Source organism: Camelus bactrianus, chromosome 24 (assembly GCF_048773025.1).
Source record: "Camelus bactrianus isolate YW-2024 breed Bactrian camel chromosome 24, ASM4877302v1, whole genome shotgun sequence".
NCBI lineage: Eukaryota > Metazoa > Chordata > Mammalia > Artiodactyla > Camelidae > Camelus > Camelus bactrianus.
Genome location: NC_133562.1, coordinates 12851481 through 12872965, shown reverse-complemented (window position 1 = coordinate 12872965; position 21485 = coordinate 12851481). Strand labels below are relative to the sequence as shown.

Genomic DNA, 21485 nt, shown 5'->3' with positions numbered 1-21485 from the left:
TCCTCTTTTGGGACAATATTCATCTCTGATACTCTTCTCTTTCCCCAGACTCCTGTTTAACCTACGTTTTCATATTTGAACATAAGATACCAATAGAGTGAGCATATGTAAAGATTATGCATTTATAATAGTTAGAAGAAAACATACAAGGTGAGGTGTTATTTCTTCATTGGAGAAGAAAGTAGTAGAAGACTTATTAAAACTATTCTATAACCAAAAAAAAAGATAAAGTGTTTAAAAAGTTAAGTACCTGATTTCTAAAAATATATTAGACAAGAAACAGAAGTAAAAAATTAGATGTAATCTGTTTTTTTCCTGAAGAAAATAAAGATAAACACAATTTTCATGAAAAAAGATTAAAATGCTTTGACATGACAATAAAAAGTTGGGTTGGAAAAGTTCAAGAAAGAAATGCGAAAATGTCACAGCAGAATTTAAAATTATATTTGCAATAGCATTGCAAGAGTCAGCATGATAAAAGCAAATCTCTGCTACAGGAAGCGTGTTTGAGAGGCTTTGCTGAGATGCAGAGAAAAGGGTCCCCAAAATGATGGAAGACCTGAGATGATATGATAATGAAGTGACAAAAGAGACTCAACACCCCAAATTCTGTATTCCCAAGGAAAATACAGAACAAATGGAAACAAACTAACAGTCAAAAAGAGAACAGAATAAAAATCTTCTGGATGTACATCTGAGAACGCAAGTTTAGGAGGCACAACAGGTGCCAGACAAAATTAAATAAAAGACGATACAGGAGCAGACAATACAGGGCCTGGGTGTTGATAAAAGACCTATCAGGCTTCCTCCAAGGATGGTTTAGTTACGAGTAGGATTGTGGCAGAGTTGTGATAATAAATACCATACATAGGGTGAAACACATTGAGTTGGAAATAACTTCATAATAGGTTGTCAACTGTCAAAGATAGTCAACAAAACAGAATGTACCATGCAATGCCATTTTTACAAATTATGGGTGCTTATAAGAGAATGTTATACAATGGAATTGTTCATAGTGATTTTTCTATGGTAACGAATAATGAAAGCATATTTTCTTTATTTTGTTCTCGTCCTTATTTATTGTGTAACAAAATATATATTGCATTTTTAACAAGAGGCAAAATAGTATATCTTAAAATAAATTGTCAATCTGAATACTGTGAAAAAAACATGCTCGGCAGCTGTCATTGAAAAGAAAACTATTAATGTGAATGTGGCCAATATCCCTTGGATTCATCTCTGTTATTTTACCTCCCTTCAGTTTACTGTTGTTACTGTCTATATTTCATTTGAAAAAAAACAGGTGAAGAATTTATCAGTTAAACAAAAGAAAATTGAATTAAGTATAATTGTTTACTAACACCTTGATTTATTGAAAAAAAATGTTTGACCTATACCGTAATGTGTGCAATGTATGTGTAATGTGTATGTATACATGTGTATAGCAAAAATGTACTATTTAACACAGACTGCACACTACTTACAAGATCCATCAGTCACTTCTTTTGAAATTTTGAACTCCCCTTACACAATTTTTACTTGGGTAAAATTTATATTTGAAATTTATATTTCAAAGGCTTTGTAAATACCATCCCAAAACATTTATACTATGGTATATCTCATATGTCTTAATATTTTTCTTTTTGATGCAGGAAACATTCAGACATTTAGCAAGCTAACAAGCACAAGAAACTTTAAAGCTTGGGTGTAAAATAGATGTTTGCATAACCAGAAGTAGTCAAATCTGTGGATAACCCAAATGATCCTTGTAGTCCACAGCTATGCCATTCCCAAATCTTTCTGTTTGGTAGTTTGGTCTGTGCCCTCATAATTAGATAAAGTCAGTGTCAAGGTAAATTCAACACCCATGTTAAGTCCACAAAATCAAAAAGAGATTCTAGGAAACAAATGATCAAATTAAATTTTAAGTTTTGAAGTTTTCCAATGTGATGAAGACCTAGGAAAAAAAAAATCATAAGCTCCTTATTTGCTAATTTCTTGGAGCAAATTCAGTTATTGAAGGTGACTGACACACTGAGCAGTTCCTGAAAGAGTTGTTTAATTTGGAAATGCAGTGAAATTTTTAGCAGGGACCTGAGGGAATTTAATTTTATTCCAGTATTAAACATTCTTTTTTTTTAACCAGATGCTTTTTCATTAACAGAGTCCAAGGCATTTGTCTGAAAAAGTCTTTTCTCATTCATTCTGAGAGCCCAGGAAAGCTTTCACTTTCTTTTTTAGTGTTTCTTTTTCCCCTTTCCCTATTAAATTGTCATTGAGAACTAATTTGGTAATGAGGAGAAACAATTTTCTAACTCAGAAGCTATGGACTCAGTCATTCATCCATCACTCTGAAATGAGCAGACATTCTAGGTTTTAAGTGAAATAGAGTCTAGTTATTCAACATGCATATTTCAAATTTAGATGTGAGACTGAAAATAAGTAGCGTTAACTCAACGTGCAATCCTTAAATCACTGAACATGTTTTATTTTCTCCACAAATATTTAATAAACCACCTGGTAATACATAATGTTACATTTGATCTGGCCTATAGTATGTTTGAATTTTGCCAGATTTTTCTATGTGTATCCAAAAAGACTGTTAAAATGCATAGAAGGAATAGAACCCTTGGTGTTATGTCACTTTAAAAAATATACAACATCTAAAGCAAAAGGAAAAAACTCTATTTCTCAGGCAACTATTCTCTATTCTTTGCCTTCCTGAGTCTCCTGTGGCAGAGTTGAATCACTTCTTCCAAGTACATCAATAGGCAGAGGAGGATGGAGGCAAAGCAATGAGAATCAGCAACCGCTGATATTTTTATATCCATCAATGACCAGGTCATTGACAAATACAGGTCAACACCAGAAGTTCTCAGTTATCCATGCATTTATGTAATTACGTAAAACCACCGACCTCTTCTATCTTTATTCTTTTGATTGACTTGGAATTACTAATAACTCAGACTTTAATCATCCAGGATTCCAAGTTCAGATATATTGCATCAAACAATATAGGGGGGGAAAAAAACTGGGTGGGATTACTATTCATATCTAACTTCATGCCCAGTCAAGCCAATTAGGAATCCACAACATCTTCAAAGATGTCATAATGTAGCAAAATATAAATTCATATTGACATATGCCTAAAGACCTAAGCAGCCAACAGCGAAGTCTGAAAAAGAAAATGAATAAGCAACATATGACTATGTCCAGAGACATCTGTAGGATGAAAAAAGAAAATGCACACAGAAATTCTATACTAACATGCGGTGTCATCTGTTGCCATTCTGGTTCGAGAACAGTGACAATCCTTTGTCTTGTCTCTTGTCTGTATTCATTGAGTAGTAGTAATATTTTACAGTGCATAGAACTTCTGAAACTGGGTGAATTGGGACTCTGAAATATGAGTCAGCTAGGAGTTGTCATAATGAATGGCCAAGTGAATAGTAATACCAGTGACATGCATGTCTCTTTGAGACTAAGTGTGCTCACACAGGTCACAGAACAGCTCTAGCAGGTGTGGCCTTTGATCTCTGCTAAGTAGGAACACATTTAGCCCTGCCTGTAAGTGAAAACAAGCGTGAGATTTTGATAAGATAATTTAAAATAGCAGTAAGATAGTCATTTATTTACCACCAACAATGTGCCAAGGCAGGGTTTTATGCTGAGGAAGCTGCATGGGGGAAAAAAAAAAAAAGAGGTAACTTCCCTTAAAAAGATTCTATTTTACTTGGGGGAAAGAAACAGATGATAAAAACAAAAGAGATAATAAGTTTATACAAATTTAAATAGTGACTGGTGCTCTGAAGCAAGCAAATTAGATTAATAATGAAGAGTGATTTTTTTTCCCTAAGGGCAATCTTTTTCTAAGGTTGTCAGATACGGTTTTTGAGCTGAACCCGAGAATCAGTCTAGCTTCTCTGCTCTCCACCCTGTATTTTAAAAATATCCCTAATGTGTGGGAGAGGACTGTCAATGTCCAAGAATTTCAGTAGAATTCTCTGTCTAGAACTGCATTCATTTCTGAGCTTGGTAAATGAACCCAAGGAAATGATGTATGATAATTATACAAACTCTGTGCTGAGCACTTTGTAAGGTCCTTTATATATATTTTGTATAATCCTTACCGGGATGACATGAAATAGATTTTATTATCCTTGTTTCTCAGAGAACACTGAGGCTGGGAGAGGTGTAGTGACCTGCCCCAGGGTTACACAGACAAAACCAGGATTTGAACCGGGGGTCCGACCCCTAAGCTTGAATTATTTCTGATATTCTACGTTAATCATTCTATTCCACACAAATCATTATCCACAAAACTTTGAAGAATGGATCTGCATTTTTTTTTGAGTTAGCACTGTTGTTACCGTCCCTAGGTCCTCCTCCCGGCCGGTGCACCATCCTCAGTTGCTCTGAGTGATGATAGTGAATTTCTGTCAACAGCATCCCTTCTCCAAATACTTGTTGGGCGGCCTGAGTTGTCTTGCTTGAAAATGTCTGGTATTTTATGTTCCCCCTTTTCCCAGGAGGAGGCCCACAGCTAAAAACAGAATGATTTAGGGTACAGAAGGTGACAAGAAGAACTGCTCTGGGGAGGAGGATATAGTTCAGTGGTAAAGCGCATACCTAGCATGCATGAAGTCCTGAGTTCATTCCCCAGGACCTCCATTAAAAAATAAATAAATAAATAAATAAACCTAATTACCTCCCCCTCTCCACAAAACAAGAAGAACATCTCTGGGTTGTCCCAGACGAGACCTCAGCTGATCACATATTTGCCTAATTCCCTTCCCTGTTTTCCATCTTGTTTCCCTCACTTACAGTTTCTCCTGAGAGCTGGTCCTCAATAAATCATTGCAAAAGAATTTTGGTCTCAGGTTCTGCTTCTAGGGAACCTGACTTAAGACATTCATTCAGCAAATATTTATTGAACACCTACTTTGTGTCAGGTTTTGAGCTCATCTCCTGGGATTCAGAAATCAATATACCATGATTCTTTCTTCCCGGGACTGGCTTTGGGGGAGGGACAGTTGGTAGACAGCTAATGAAATATGAAAAAGACCATAAGGGAGATGCTCTATCAAAAAAAAAAAAAAATGACACAGGATCAAAGAAAAAGAGCACAGTGAGCTGTGCCTGGAGCGGAGAGAAAGGTGAGAGATAACCAAAGACTCTGCAAAGACTATCATAAATGATAAATAGGAATTCATCAAGTTGATATGTGTCGAAAGCGTTTAAAGGAAAGAGGGATGGTCCTGCAGAAAGACAAAATGATGTGAAAAAACAAGGCAAGCCTGAAAGACTCTCAAGCCATTTTGCAAATATGTGTTTTCACATAAGACACATAATATGCTGAAGAGTTTGGATCGTACAAAATAAAAATTATCAAAGGTGCAAAGGAAAATGCAAAAGCTGTAAAGCTCACACACACACAGCGTGTCTTCTGTGAGTACTGGATCTTCTATCTGTGTGAATTTAATTGCTGACTTAAGACTGAACGGTATTTTATAAAGTGTAATTGATTAATAGGGAGATATACATTTCCTAACTCTGTAGTGTGACCAGAATTATATTAGTCAGAGGCTTCCTAACTCTCCTATTTATCACTGAGTAGACTGCATTTTCAGAATGTTCTGCCTGCTACTGCCTGAATATGTGTGTAGAAGTTTGCCACTGTGGGTCTATAGCAAGAATGCTTTTATAAACTTAGCACAAGATCACATAGTTGCTAACCAGGCACAGTTCAAGTTATCTGTCATGTTCAGTTATTTTTATAGTCAAATGTGCATCACTTGACCATGTGAATCGGGCAGTGATTTGATTTGTTCATTATGAAGGCTAAAAATAACCCACTGCAGTGAACTATTTCCTTTAGTCATTAAATTATGACCATTTTCCCATTGTTGCTTTTCATTTTATATATGAAGCAAGGTCAGCACCGAGGAAAAATTATGAAGCATGCAATATCCTTGTTCACTTCCCTGCCTCTAGGAGTCTTTAACCAGGCAGCTAGTTGTTTTACATTTTTTTCACTTCCCTCTACTTTTATCTAAATACCATGCCCAGACTTCAGGAATGGCAGAAGGAAAGCCGTCAAACTGACACGATGTGTGAAGGGCTGATACGCCTGGAGGTTCCCATCCCAGGGGTAAGCAGGATTGGGAATGGTACAGTGAGTCTCAGAGCGCCCTGAGATAGTAAGTTTACATGAGCCGTTTCGTGTTCAAGACCACAAGGGAAATTCCACATTTCCTCGTGGTAACGCTACACAGGCTATTTGATAAGTAGGTTTCATTTAGTTGACAAAATCTTTCAAAACACAAAACCCACATGACAGAAAGGCAAAACAACAACAACAACAACAAAAAACAGTGGTGGTAGTAATAATCTTTCATGCAAAAGAATATGAAAACAAATATACGTATGTATATGCATGACTGGGACATTGTGCTGTACACCAGAAATTGACATGTTGTAACTGACTGTACTTCAGTTGAAAAAAAGATGAGAAAAACTCTATAATGGGAAGATCATTAGCCTTGTAACCTGAAGAATGGGTGTATCCCAGCTCAGTCACTTATCAGATCTGTGGCTTCATGTAAGTCCTATCATGTCCCCTCAACTTCATTTCCGCCCTCCTTCCTAACATGACAATGGTACCACTCACCAAACCTGTCCCACTTAGTTGTAACAAGGATTAAATGAACTCAAATGCATTTATTTGATATACTGGAAAGCTCATGGCAAGTGTTATGATCCATCCAAGGCTGTAACTTTGGCTGCGGTCTCACTTAGGGACGATTCCCTCCTGCCTGGGGCAGAGCTCTGTGCGGTCATGTCTGTCTCATGAGCAAGACATATGTCATGTCTTGGGGGATCACATAGTCTACCAAAGCCATAGGTCAGCCCCAGTGGAGGTTTAGGAGGATCAGTGTTTAAGCTGTTTAAAAAACTCTTGCTGATGTGTATAAGAGACTTTATATTAAAACATTCCAATGAGAATATGCACCCAATTTCTTTTTTTTACCAAACATTTTTTTAAAGTGGCTGTGCTGTATAATTCACATAAACATCCACATTCCTTTTGGCAAAACATTGAGTCAATTTGAATATTCCAATCTCCTGTTCTATTTTATCAGCATGCCCAGAGGAAGAATGAGAAGTGAAGTCTGTCCATATATAATTCTTAAAACAGAAAATATTTTTTTCAGGTTAATTTCAGGCATAAGTGTCTAAATCATCCTCATGCAGTTGCACTCTGTGTCAGGTACTGGGTGATTTTAATGCATCTCTTATTCCCTCGAGTCTGTTTTATGCAATTTCAGATAGCCTCCTGACTTTTTTTTTTGTTGTTTTGACAAGATGAATAAAATGCACTTTATGACCAAATCCATGTATGTTTTGGACTGCCTCACTCAGAGATGCTTGGGGGAACTTAATCAAGAGAGCTTTTATAGAGTTTAATACAAAAAATAAAGCTGAGAAAGTAAGCACTGGAAATAAATTACCTTGAAAATGGAGTAAATCCTTTTTATCTGTCTGTCTATATTTAATTTTTCTCATTTTCACATGAAAGAGGATGCTGCTTTAAAGAAAAGGACTATCTCAAGGTTTAACATACTTATTCTGATTTCTAAGCACTGGGATAATGTCATTGCTATCATTATGGTCTTTTATTATTCACCACCTGCATCATTACTTCTGCCTCGGTTGTTTTTAAACGTTTGCTGTAGCAATGTTCATATTTTCAGTAAATCGCCAATATTCCTGAACCACACCATCTAGGTTGTATGCGCAAATTAGAAGACATGGACAGAAAGAGTCGGTTGCAGTGACAATCTACATTCCCCTAATAGCTTGCTAATTGCTCTACCCTGAGAACTGAATCTGAGGCCATGACAGCAACAGAGTTTGAAATCATAAGCCAGAGAGGAAACTAGAGACAGCCTGTGTTTTTCTAGAGATAATTCCAAGAATGTCCAAGCCTACTTTTTCATAAGTATCTTCTGAGTTGTGTTCTTTTTACCTGTGGGAGAACTACTGCTATTGTTAAGAGTTCTGAAAATTCAGAGCAACTTTGTATCTTTGTCTTGCCTTCAAAAGAGAAGAACTCTTCTTTGTAGGAGCATCTTCAAATCAGGGCTCAGACTCCCCAGTACATAACTCCACCTGGGCTAGAGAATAAAGCATTGTCATGCCGTGACATTCCACGTGGTTTCACCTTATTTAGTACTTTAAGCTTCAGTTTCACTAGAGCCGGGGTCTGCAGATTTGAGTTTTTCTTTTTTTTTTTCTTACCAACAGTTTCAGTCCTGGTTGCCGCCCATGGTCCTAAACATTCACCAGAAGAGGCAGCCTTTGGATGAGAAACACTTCCTGGACTTTGAGGCTTGCTCTTATTAAAATTCCAGCTGCATAAAATGGCAAGGGAGGTAATTCAAAAAACAAGCTCCTCCCTGAAACCAGCTTCATCGGGGAACAGTTCAGCACCATTGCTGTAATTTACACCCCTGTCTTTATAAATCCCTTCTATATCATTTTCTGTTTAGTTTAAAAGCCTAATGTGACATCTGTTGAATTAGACCTGAATCCCCGGGCCATGGTGTTCGGCTCACATCTGCCTTAAGCACTGCGTGGGAAAGCAGCCGCCACCAATGTCAATGGAGCCCTATAAAGATTAATGGGGCACCTGAAAAGCAACAAAGACTTTGAGTGATTTCAGGGATTTCAGACTCCAGAAATCAATTTCCTTGAAAATGCCCTTGCTAATTTAACTGATAGTATTTGACACCCCTCTTGCATACTACAAGCTGTAAGTAAGTGTGAGAATAAGGACTTCATTTTGACCCAGGGTAGAAATTAATTTACGTGAGTAAGTATGTTATGTTTCAGCACATGTATGTACATGTGTATGAGCCAGTGTGGAAATCAAACACAAGTTTTCTCAAAATCAAATTGTGCATTTCTCTATAAATATTTAAAGAATAATCAACCCTTTCTGGGATGGAATCATTCAACTTAGACAAACTTAAGGAAAGGTTACTGCCTCTCATAGCTTACCGGCATCTGTATGAACAATGCTTGACTACATCCTTAATATTTTGGTGCCAGATTACTGAAACAAGACAACTTTGTGATGTCAGTAAAAAGAATTGTATTAGGGTTTCATGACATATTGATAAATGCCTAATTTAAATTAAAAACTCATAATAGGAGAGAAAAAAAAACACAAAATTGAGTGTCCTGTGGAAGTTTTTCAAAGTATTTAAAAGTTTGGATCCATCTCTTTAAGTGTTTCAAGTACACTTTGCAATTATTTAGGAATAATTGTTGTCATTTCAACTGCATAAAATGAGGATCTTGTGATTTCAAGTGGAGTTCTTCATAAGGTCTTCAAAAAAAAATCTGTATTTAAGAGATTTTTAGTTTTATTCTAGCACCTGGGTTTAGTAACTGCCTCTTCTAATATTTGTGAAAACCTTATGAAAAGACAATTTGAAATGAAAAAGTGGAGAAAAACAAAGGAGAAACCTAAAGCTTTTGAAGCCTGCCGACTCTTGGCAAGTATCCTTTCTGAAGTCTCACTGATCCCTGATTTGAGTTCCCGGGTTTAGTAATAAAATATGACATGATTTCTCACTCTGGTGCAGGGCAATTTACTGCAAGAGAAAATGCAAAATCCTGCCTTGTGTAAGGTTCTGACCTATTCGGAGAATTCATGAAGTTCGTCAAAACTGCCTATTACAACTCAGAGCTCCCCATTTTCAATTTCGTTATGACATGAAACTAACAGAGTGTGATTGAAGTGGCTCGCGGTCCTGGGGAAGTAAGGCGTTGACTACTGAAGCAAGTCTGCGGAAGTGGCTTTACAGGACCTGGTGCCCGCCCTTCTCTCCCGTGCACATTACACATACACTCACAGGGCAGTTTCTCCCGCTTCTGTGATCAGCGTGGCTTCTGTGTTCAATTACACCATGCATGTCACCATTGTCCGCAGCCCAGCGCATCAAGCTTTCCCAAGCAGCAAATCTACCAAAGTCCTTTGGTCTTTTTTTGCTTCTTCTAAAGCTCCCTTGACTTGACTCTACCGATAAAAAGTCAATGGCAACATTTTGAAGGTGGGGGAAGAAGGAAAACATTTCAGAGCGGCTAGACTTAGTAACTTGTAACATTAGAAAAAGATGCCAAAGGATTGATTGTTGGAAAGGCAAAGAACAAGAGCAAAAACCTTCACATGGAACTAGACCATAGAGAGACCGAACGAAGGGAGAAACTGGGGCGTTCACAACCACGTGCGGGTGAGATTTAGGAAGGCAGATGTCACTGCTGTGATAGACAGAAAGCAGCCTTGCCAACAGGACATCACAACATCATGGCCTGGGGAGGGAAAGGGCCACCGCGTGCTGCTCTGCTCACGTCATTACCAAACGCCATGTCAGATGAGGAGTTACGTTGATGTTAATCCTCATCCTTCTCATCCACGATGGCTCACACTGAGTTCAAGTCACACCCAGTGTTCCTCAGGGCCTCAGGTCACAGCTCACTCTTCAAGTGCCAGGCTTAATTCAGAAATGGAGCTATCACAAAATCAGAGCATGCCTTTCTAGATGAGCCAACCCAAAATGGAGATTGCTGCCAACAAACGATTTCGGTTCACTAAGACAGTTCTCAGGGCCTAATACACTTGGACCCTGAGAAAGATGAAAGGGCCAGTGAAGGTCTGGCCTTTGAACTACTCTGACACCGACCAGATTTCTACTCCGTGAAACAAATGTATTCACTCTTCTGAATTCATTCACAAGCCGCTTTACATCAGTGATAAGACAAATTCAAATTCAGCATCACAGAATCCAAACCTAGGCACTTTTGCCGAGACACTTAACAAGCCTGATTTTTATCTTTGCCCCTTCCTTCTAGAACATCTAGAATGAAACATAAATTAGAGGAGAAGAAAAAGAAGACTTTATCACATATTCAGTAACCCTTCTGAAATTTTGTTATCTTTTCAAGTGACAAGAATACAGACTGGTCTTCCATCCTCTGCTTTGCTGGCTGCTTTCCTGGGGCCGGGGCCAGTGATCCACAGGAAAATGACTGTAAATGAAACACGATTGTGCTCAACCTCTGGGAGAAGTGATCACCGATTACAGTGGAACCACAGGAAACGTGCTCCAGTAGCTAGAGACGTTTCTGGATTTCTGTAACGTGTTTTTCTTGTTTTCTTTCTTAACCAGACCTCGTCCTAACACCGAGAATGTTTCTGTGCGTTCTTTGTGATTTCCTTCTTACCTGTACACAGCCACGCCCCCCAGCATGCGTCAGTCTGCAGACTAAATGTTTTAAGAGACTGTGGAATACATGTTCCTGGAGAAGTTACGACTGCAGTCAGTGTGAGCTAGCTAGGGGTCTCCCTACCCCTCTTGCATATACTACTGTGGGTTTTGGCTCCTTTATCCTTTTCTTGGGCCCCTCTTCATTGTTTCAAATACATCACTTTAAGGTCTCAGGTTTCTCAGAAAAGACATAAAAGCAGGAAAGGTGATCAGGAGGATGGAAAGGGGCACAGAGGTGTGCCAAAGGCCTCTTACTTTCAACTGCTACTGGAAGCTGTGCCTTATGTGGCCAAAGGTTTGGTTCTGACCTGGCGTCTGAGCTAATTATTTCTGTCCCTCAGGGAACACACTAGGGATAAAACATCCTCTCACCAGTGGTGAGGCTTTCCACCGGTGGCCTCAGAGGGCCCGAGGTGGCTTGGAGAGATGGAGTACCTGTAATTTGGAAATTTGGCCCAAGAAAGTGCTCCCCACATCTGGAAAGACTGCCTGGATAAAATGCTTACGAGTTTAACACAGATAACGTTCTCTGCTGTCATTTTACCTGTTTTTCCACTTATTGTACGTTACCAAATGGTAACTGAATATAAAAAATACAATGTGTTGCTTTCTTATTTCAAAATAAAAATTGTAGCCCAATACACATATTACAAGCAATGCTTCATTTAAGAATAAAGAAATGATTTTTTAAAAGTGTTGTAACGAACCCAGTCACATAGATAGCTTTGTTATTTCTTCCGGAAAAAAATCTCAAGCTTAGGAGTTAAAGTAAAAATGGTATTTCAAAAGATGTCTACTCAGTTGAATTTGTCATCAATCCTCCATACAAGTATCTATGTGTATGTGCCTGTATATTAAATACAACGTAGCAATTGGATACGAGTAATTTTAAAATATGAATGAATATAGTCTTCGACTTAGGACAGTTTGATTTACAGTTATTCCATTTTATGATGGTGCAAAAGCAACTCAGTAGAAACCATAGTTTGAATTTTGAATTTGGATCTTTCCTGGGTTAGTGAAGGGCAGTGCAATGCTCCCTCGTGATTCTGGGCAGCTGCAGGAGCCGCAGCTCCCAGTCAGCCAGGAAGGGAAACAATCAATACTCTTGCAACCATTCTGGATCCAGACGAGCATTCTGTTTTTCGCTTTCAGTCCAGTATTCAATAAGTTCCATGGGATACTCAACACGGTATTATAAAATAGATTTTGTGTTCGATGACTTCCCCAACTATAGATGAGTGTAAGAGTTCTGACCACGTTTAAGGTGTAAGCTGTGATGTTTAGTCGGTTAAGGGTATTAAATGCATTTTTTCAGCTGAAGATGGGTTTTTCAGGATGTAACCCCATAGTAAGTTGAGAGAGATCTGTAGATATAACTCGAGTCTCCTTATGAATGAATTTGTATTAATATCTAACTGAAATTCAGGAATCGTCTTAATATGTTTATATTTCTTTGTTTATGAGTTATTTGCTCATCCCTTTGATTTACTGATAAATTCTTCACTATTTTTCACTCTTTGGTGGTAAAACTAAACAAAGTACTTTATATTAGCAACTTTTAGAGGGAGGAAAAATATTGCAAACATTAGGGAAAATGTTACAACACTTTTCCCTGAAGTTCAATTGCTACTATTATACGAAAGGTACATAATATTGTTAACTTTCAAAACCCACAGACCCACAGAAGCTAATTAATAACATCTATCACTATGCTTATTAATATTATACTGGCCAGGAAGAGTTAAATACCTTCTAGAGAGCCCCAGCAAGTAATTAGGATAGTGAGATAATTAAAGTAATTATATATTTATGCACAATGGAATATTTGGTAGGGAATAAAATAAATTCAAGGCATTTTAAATTAAGCCTTTTTGGTGATTTCTGCTACAAATTCATAGTGAAAGTTTTCTGTTGGAATTCTAAACTTGCTGTACAATGTCAAAGTTTGTGTATTCCCACTAGTACTCTGCTGTATAGCAGGACTCACTATTTTAATTTTTGAAATTAATCTATTTTCTGTGATGACAACTGTATATATATATTGATTAAAAATAGTGTATATATATATATGATTAAAAATAGTCTTCTTTACCTTACTTCCCAATCCTATTGGATCTCAACATATTTGAACAGGTTGAAACATCCAAAACACCATGCATGTGTATACATGCACACATTCACATTTGCTATAGAATTATAATGATTAATTTGTAAATACTAGCACTGTTTTCAGTATTAAAATCTAAAAATGTTAACCATCTCTTTTTTTATCTTTTATTTTTATTTATGTATTTTTTATTAAAGTACAGTCAGTTACATTGTGTCAGTTTCTGGTGTACAGCACAGTGTCCCAGTCGTGAATATACATCCATCTATTTATCTTCATATTCTTTTCCATTAAAGGTTATTACAAGATTTGAACATAGTTCCTTGTTCTATACAGCAGAAACTTTTTAAAATCTATTTTTATATATAGTGGCTAACAAAAATGTTAACCATCTTTTAACCTAGAAGGGTGTATTAATATTACATGTATTTGCCCTCCCCAATTTCTACAGATCTGTCCCTAAGCCAAGACTAAAGTTGTATGTGTGGATACATTTTGTTCCCACCAGACTTCAGTTTGAGCTTTTTAAATAATTAGTATGTCTACACTAGTGATTACAAGTATCTATTTTATACATTTTACACAGGTTCATGGCATTTGAAGATTCAATACAAGTTGCAAATACAAAAAACATGCGATCTAAATTTTTTAAAGACCAAAAAGCATGCATTAAATATCAGACTTAAACTCTGCTTTGACGAAAAAAATTACACTTACTGTAGACTGTGAGAAAATCTATTTCTAATGGTGACTTTATATCAGTCCACAGGGAACCCTAGCAAGGCACAGCTGACTAATGACTGTCATTTTCAGTTGATTTCATTAGTATTTAAGTTATAGTGGAAGGCACAGCCCTGTTGGCATTCTGAAAGTCAGTGATCTACACACAGTTAGTGTGAGGATTTTGCTCTGCATAATGGAAAAGTGATTTAATGGCTAAGTGAAGACTTGGTTTTTGTCTATCTAAATCCACTTACTCAAAAATAAATATTAACTTTGAATAAAATAGCATTCAGTGCATTATTGCACCCATTAAAATGAAGCATACAATGCTGTCTGCTGACCATCTTTGTGCCAGGATAACACTCTATTACAGCCTTCTTTTTATCTGAAGCTTTCGATCGTTTTTGATTGAGAGTGTAATTTTTACAAATGATACACACTTTACTTACCCAGGAAGCTAGTTGAATAATGCTGACACATCAAAGGAGACAAGCAGTTGCTATGCAGAGATTGTTATCCTACCTGTTTGATTTGAAGGAAATTTTTTTTATCCTCTGGGCTTTAAAACAACAATGGTGAAAATAAATGCTACTTGGAATTTTGGCCTCAAATTTGGTTCCATTTTTGTGATGTGCGTATTTTGATTCCAAGAGATATTAAACATGAAAAAAGCAAGTCGTGGAATCACTCTTGCATACTCGATATTGTTCTGTGCGATGAAGTTTTCAGACGAATAAAAACTTTGCTCGTGAAATCAAGGAAGGGGCCGGATAAAACACGAGTCTTTCCATAGATTGTATTACAAGTCTGCTTATGCCACTGTCCAAACCAGCAACGTAATCAATAAGCATTCTGGGTTGGAGGGTGGGTGGAAAATGTTGTGCCTTGCTCTTTGAGGACGATCAAAAGCATCAGAAGCAGGTATCTGATATTTTAAAATATTTATACATCTCACACTTCAGTTTCTGTGAAATTTGCAGAATTCATGTTTGTAAGGATTAAATGAGATAACAATTTAATATGCTTTGAAGACATGAAGCTCTATCATCTAAGACCAAATTCAAAGAAAAACATCAGTATGCTTTATTTTCTGAGTAATTGATATTCTTACCCTCTTGTTTACTCTGGAGAGTTCTTTCATACAATTCTTCAAAAACTAAAATTAATGTTTAGAAAAAAACCATTAGTAATGCTTAAGCAAAATAGATATGATTGTAAAAATTTCTTCCATTTTAAATAGGTCATTCTCAGTAAGTTCTCAGCATAGAACAGGGAACAACCCAGATCCCTAAGGATGCTACATGAAAAATAGTTCCTCAAATCAGATACACGAAGCATGAAAAGCTGGTCTCTACCTTTATGGTCCCATCTAAGAAAAATGATGGGTTTGACCCAACCTGCTTTTCTTTTTATCTTTGATTTCAACACGTACCCATATAACCAGATGTGGAACAGAACACATTTAGATAGATTTTCTATTAACTCATCCATGAAATGGAGCTGAAATGTAACTTTCTCCCACCATGAGCTGGTTACATTCTAATTCTCTGGTTTAAGTGTTTTATAGGACTGGCAATGATTATATCTGTGCTTGTTTACAGCTTCTAATCAGATCCCTGGAGTAAAGTAGTATTTCAGTGGGAATAATTCTCCAAGGAAAACAAGAGGCAAATGCTTTGAATGGAAACAAAATTTACTTTAAAATTTAGGATACTGAAGTTTTCATCCAGAACTTGCCTTGGGATAGCTATGTGAAGTTGCAAAGCATCTCCTAACTTCTAATTAACTATCTATCAAAGTTTTATGAGATAATATAATTCAAATATTCATATCAGGCTACTCAGTATAAATGCTCTTAATTTCCCCTGAGTTATTTCAGAATAACACCTACGTCTAAAGTCACTCTGGTTATGTTTTCACTTGGGGATGCTGGAACGTGACTAAGGGAACACCTGCCACAAGTCACCAAACTGGTTTCTAGAACTTTGAAATAGCCACGGCAGAGGTGAAGTGCCGTGTTATCTGTTAAATCCTAGCCAGTGAAAACCTACAGCTCTGGAACTATCTGTTTAATTCCAACTGCCTTTGCTCTGAAGTGTAGACAAATGTGCCTGCTGGAAAGCAATGTTCAATCTGTTTTGCATAGAAGACTGATTCACTGCAGACTGACTGAGTTCTGCTTTAAAGGGAAGTTTATTGATACCAGGGAGAATATTAATGAATGCTACTGACTGCCCACTGTATCATGAAGTCCACATGTGCTTCCAGGCATCAATTAACAAGTATCTTTATTTCTATCTTATTAATGTAGGAGAAGAAACAAAGAAAATTAAACTGATCGTCTGATGGAACTGGGGTTTGAACTGGGAAAGTGGTACTGTCACGACTGAAATGAACTCGCATCCAAGTATCATAAACTAAAACCCAAGCATACAGTTTTTTTATGTCTAAAGTTTTTCCTGTAAAAGCTAAAACATTTTAAGTAATTGTCTATCATCTCAAATGAGGCATCTGAATCGGAATACACAACTCTAATCTTATTTTTCTAATCCCTTTTTTCCTTTTGTGGAAAGAACAGTATCCCTGATACAAAATGCTACAGTGTTTTTAGTTTGTAGAATTGAAGGTAGGTGACAAGTCATTTGTGCCTTTCACATGGCAAAAATTGGGGCTGGACCAACATTAATACTTACTATAAACAAGAGAAGTAATGTGTTGATCTAAAAATCACAGGGTAGGGGGGAAGTTATAGCTCAGTGGTAGAGTGTGTGCTTAAAATGCACAAGGTCCTGGGTTCAATCCCCAGTACCTCCACTGAAAAATAAATAAATAAATAAATAAACCTAATTACCGCCCCCCCCAAAAAACTGAATTAAAATCACATGGATGAACTTATTTGTTGTACCAATGATGTTCAATATTATGGAAACTAAATAAGAAAATAGATTCAAAAAGTTGATATGAAAAAGCAGTACAGTCGATTGATCCTACAGCAGCTAAAATATCCAAGAGATTAAACATGCAGAATAAGTGAAGGTCTGTTCTGCAAAGGATGAAAATTAATTTTTAAAACTTTCTTTCAAAGGAACAGTGATATTGGACTAAGTAAAAGCAATGTGAAATAACTTTAGCTAATGAATTAATCTTAGATTTTAATGTTCTCTCAATTAGCCCCAAATGTTCCATTCCTCGGAACCTGTCACCCCATTACTAAATGAAGATCATGATTTAGAAGTCAGTTTTTATTTTTCCAAATTCATTTTGCTGTCTCTGGAAAATCTTCGGAGGAGTTACTAATTCAAGTGGATCTTTTAAATTCACACTTTTCCACAATGAGACCTAAATACTAATGAGGGGAAATACAAGAAACAGTATTTTTTCCTACTGAACTCTGAAAAAAGTGTATGATTTCTTATATTCTGTTTATAAAATTAATAATGCTATTTTAAAGAGAAAATGAAAAGTATTTATAAGACAATTTTAAGTCACGTATTTCTATTCTTATTTTTACACTTAGCAATATATTCTGTTAATTTTTCCATGTCATTAAACATTTTACAAAACATGATTTAACGTGTAACATTTGGTTGAAAGAATTACCGTGACTTTGTTAATCATGCTGCTATTGCCAAACATTTAGATTTAGAAAAAAAAATTTTTTAATTAGTTCATGAGTTTTGTTGGCTAGTGTAAGTCTCCAGAACATGGTATGCAAAGGAAAGGGAAATGAAAGCAAAAAAATAACCAAAACCAAAACCCAAAATGACATCATCTGAATTCACAATATGAAAACTGAGGCATACAACATAAATTTCTTTTCCTTACTGAGAACAAGTCTGTTCTGACAACTAGAAAATAGGCCTCTTTGAGCAATACACTTTCCTTTTAAATATCTGTAATGCTCTGAGTGTCTTCGTTCAACACCACACACAAACACACAAGTCTCAAAAATGAATTGCAGTATTCGAGAGAAAGATCTGAATTAGGAAACAGAGACTATGTCATAAACACCTAATCATGTACACCTTTTAAAAAGGGGGGGGGGGCCATAAATCACATTATTAAATATTCAAAAAAAGTGTGTCCTCTGTTTCTGTCTTATATGGTTAGGCCAATAGGCATTTACCTATTCTTAAAATTAATATATTAAATAAACCTCAAAAAATGAAGTGTAACATTCATTCAATAATTTATACCAACAATATCCCAACCCTTGTTGAAATCATTTCCTTTGAAAGTTTTCAAGTCCATAACTGAAAAGTACACATCTATTTGCTTTATCTTTGACTTCCCTAAAAAACTGTATTTCAAATATCCAGAGAAGCAGAACTGGCATCATAAATCATAAGCAATCCATACACATAGTATCAAACATTCACAGGGTGTAACGCTGTAATAGCAGGAAGAGTGAAAAGTCATAAGGTAGTAAAATACAGTGAGAACAGGCAAACCTACTAAAGTCAATATTCTAAATGACAGAAAAGCTGAGTAAGTTAATAACTGTCACCATTCCCAAGAATTGTAGCAGGTTGACTCCATGACCCAAAGAAATGCAGAAAGACTTTGCTAAATTAACTGGCTCCATCTTGAATAACCACAGCCAAGCAGGTCTCATCGGGGTAGGCAAAACAGATCTGTTATTACCATCACTGACTTCATTTTTACAGTGCAATAGCTTTGGGGTCACTGAAAATTCTAGTTTAATGAGGGAAGCTATCTCTCTTGTGACACATTTTTTTTTTCTTCCCCAAGAAGTTAAAGTTTTGGAGAATTTCAGAAAGTCCTAAGGGCAGTTCCTAAAAAGGGCTGATAGCCTTGGACCTTGGCAGCTCTGGCAGCAAAGTATATGGGTTTTGTACAATGCTTTATCTTTTTAGGCCAAAATAACTATGCAATTATTTTGTAATTATAAAGCAATCATTTACTGGCAACTAGAAGTTTTTCATTTTTTATGGTAATTCCAAGTATAACTACCATATAATTTGTAAGAAAGAAATAGCTGTGCAATTACTCTGTATTAACACAGTAATTACCAAACATGTCCGGGCTTATTTGTGTCTTATGAAATAGGGATTCTCACACCTGCAGACTGCAAATTACACAGCAGCTATGCACGCTTCCTTCATGTGGTCTAGCATGAAACAAAACGCTGGGGGGCTGGTTTTCATTTCATCATCTCATTGTATTAGGTTATCAATTGAATGTGGTATTTTGTCACAGCTGTGTCTCTATGGTGGCAGTAAAACTGCTCCACCAGAGAAAAGCAGAGAGAATTTCAGAGCTGTGAGAAAAAGGATAGTGTGGTGCAAAGGGTAGGAGTTTTGAAGTCAGATACGCGTTTGAAGTCTAGCTTGCCTACTTTCTCGTGGAGCGATTTGGATAAATTACTTAATTTTCTTCATTGGCGAAAGAAGACTTAGAGATTTGTGAATTCCAGGGATGTTGTAAGACTAGATAAGGAGTAATATGTATAAATTATCTATCATTGTGACTGGTTCATTCAGTCAACAGTTCATTGCCCAAATAGCTCTGCACTGGTCACTCTATTAGGCGCTAGGAAAACAATGATGAGAAAAAGATATAATTCCTGCCCCCATGGATCTTAAGGTCCAGTTGAATGTATTAAAGTGAGTTCTCAGACGCATGTAAATGTAAAATTGCAACTGTGACAAGCACCATGAGGGACAGGCTACCAGGCAACGAAAGCACACCTTCCCCGAGATAAGTCTTCACTGGAAGAAGAGTTAAGAGCCATCACACAAAAGCCTGTACACGACTGTTCACAGCAGCTTTATTTATAAGAGCCCAAACTGGAACAAGCCAGATGTCCCGCAACAGGTGGATACGTCAACAGATTTTAGTGCACATATATCATCTGGCAATAAATACTATTTGGCAATAAAAAGGAACCAAGTATTTGATACATGTCACAAGCTGGATGAATCGCCAAGGAATTGTGCTGGGCAAAGAAGTCAATCCTCAAAGGTTGCAGCTGTCTGATTCTATTTGTCTGTACTTGAAGTGACAAAAGTTTAGAAATTGAGAGGTATTTTATGGTTGCCAGTGCTTATGAGGGAGGTGGCTGGGCTTTCAATAAGCAACACCGGGGATCCTTGTGGTGACAGAAATAGTATCTTATCTGTGGTGGTGGATGCATAAACCTTCACATGTAATAATATTGTACAGGATTAAATACACACACACATGATTACAAGTGAAGCTGGGAAAATATGGTAAACCAGATAGGTGGACTTATCCACAGCCATATCCTTGTTGTGATATTGCACACAATAATTTGCAAGCTGTTGTTATGGCGGAAAAGTAGATAAAAGGCACAGAAGATCCTTCTGTGTTATTTCTTACAACTGCAGATAAATCTACAATTAGCTCAATCAAAATTTCAAATAAAAACAAGCTTGCATTCTCATCACCCCTCCCTCCTCAAAAACAAAACAAGCCCAAAACAAAATAATAACTCAAAGATGGGAAGAGCTAAAAAGAACAGTCTTCACAGGAAATGAAGCTTCTGACAGAAGAGGAGTAACATATGAAAGGAACCAGAAAAGATGTGTGTGTCTGTGTGTGTGTGTAACAAAGAGAAAGAAAGATACTAGGTTCTTGTATGAAATGACAGTGAAGAGAATTCAGAGGCCAGATTACTCAGGGCTTCAGAGGCAATATTAAAAGATTTGGTAAAGGGAAATGACATCATCAGATTTAAGCTTTGAAGCTATCATTCTGAAATACACATGTTTAAAGGAAATAGAAGAAATACACAACTGTTCAACCCTTTTCTCTTCTAAACCTCTAAAATACTGAAAATGAAGGAATTTTCAAAGGGCAAACCCACAAGAACTGAGAGATTAGAATAGGAGGCAGTAGCAGGATGAGATCCTTTTAACACATTTTTGAAGGATAGAAAGAAGATTGACAGATAACCTATTCAGCGCAAGGAAGGAAGCTTTAATTTAAATTTAAGGACCTTCAGCGGAGATAACGTTTTATTCTTCAAATCTCTAGGAGGCTCATGTCTCGGATTCACCAGGTAACACACGGAGCATCAGTCAAGCTGTAGCTGGTGGGGGCTGGAAGTTTATGGGCAGAGAAGTTGGTTTTCTTGGTCCCTGGTCCTCTGCCTCGCAGCAGAGACGCAGCTACCCAGGGGGCAGCCCTTCTCCCTCCCGGTACACCCAGACCCCACCTTTCACCTTCTCTCATAAGTTCAGTTGCCAGAGTTCCACTCCCACCCACCGTCATCTAGATACGAAATTCAAGGAGAGGAGGAGAGAAAAAAAGGAGAAAACGGAATAACAAAG

At 37.0% G+C, this 21485-nt stretch overlaps 1 non-coding gene across 1 annotated transcript; it reads left to right on the top strand.

The window, feature by feature from the left end:
- Window positions 1-16910: 16910 nt before the first annotated feature.
- On the top strand, window positions 16911-16983 carry TRNAF-AAA (transfer RNA phenylalanine (anticodon AAA)). The gene has a single exon. It is a non-coding gene; the product is annotated as a tRNA-Phe (tRNA).
- The last annotated feature ends 4502 nt before the right edge of the window (window positions 16984-21485 follow it).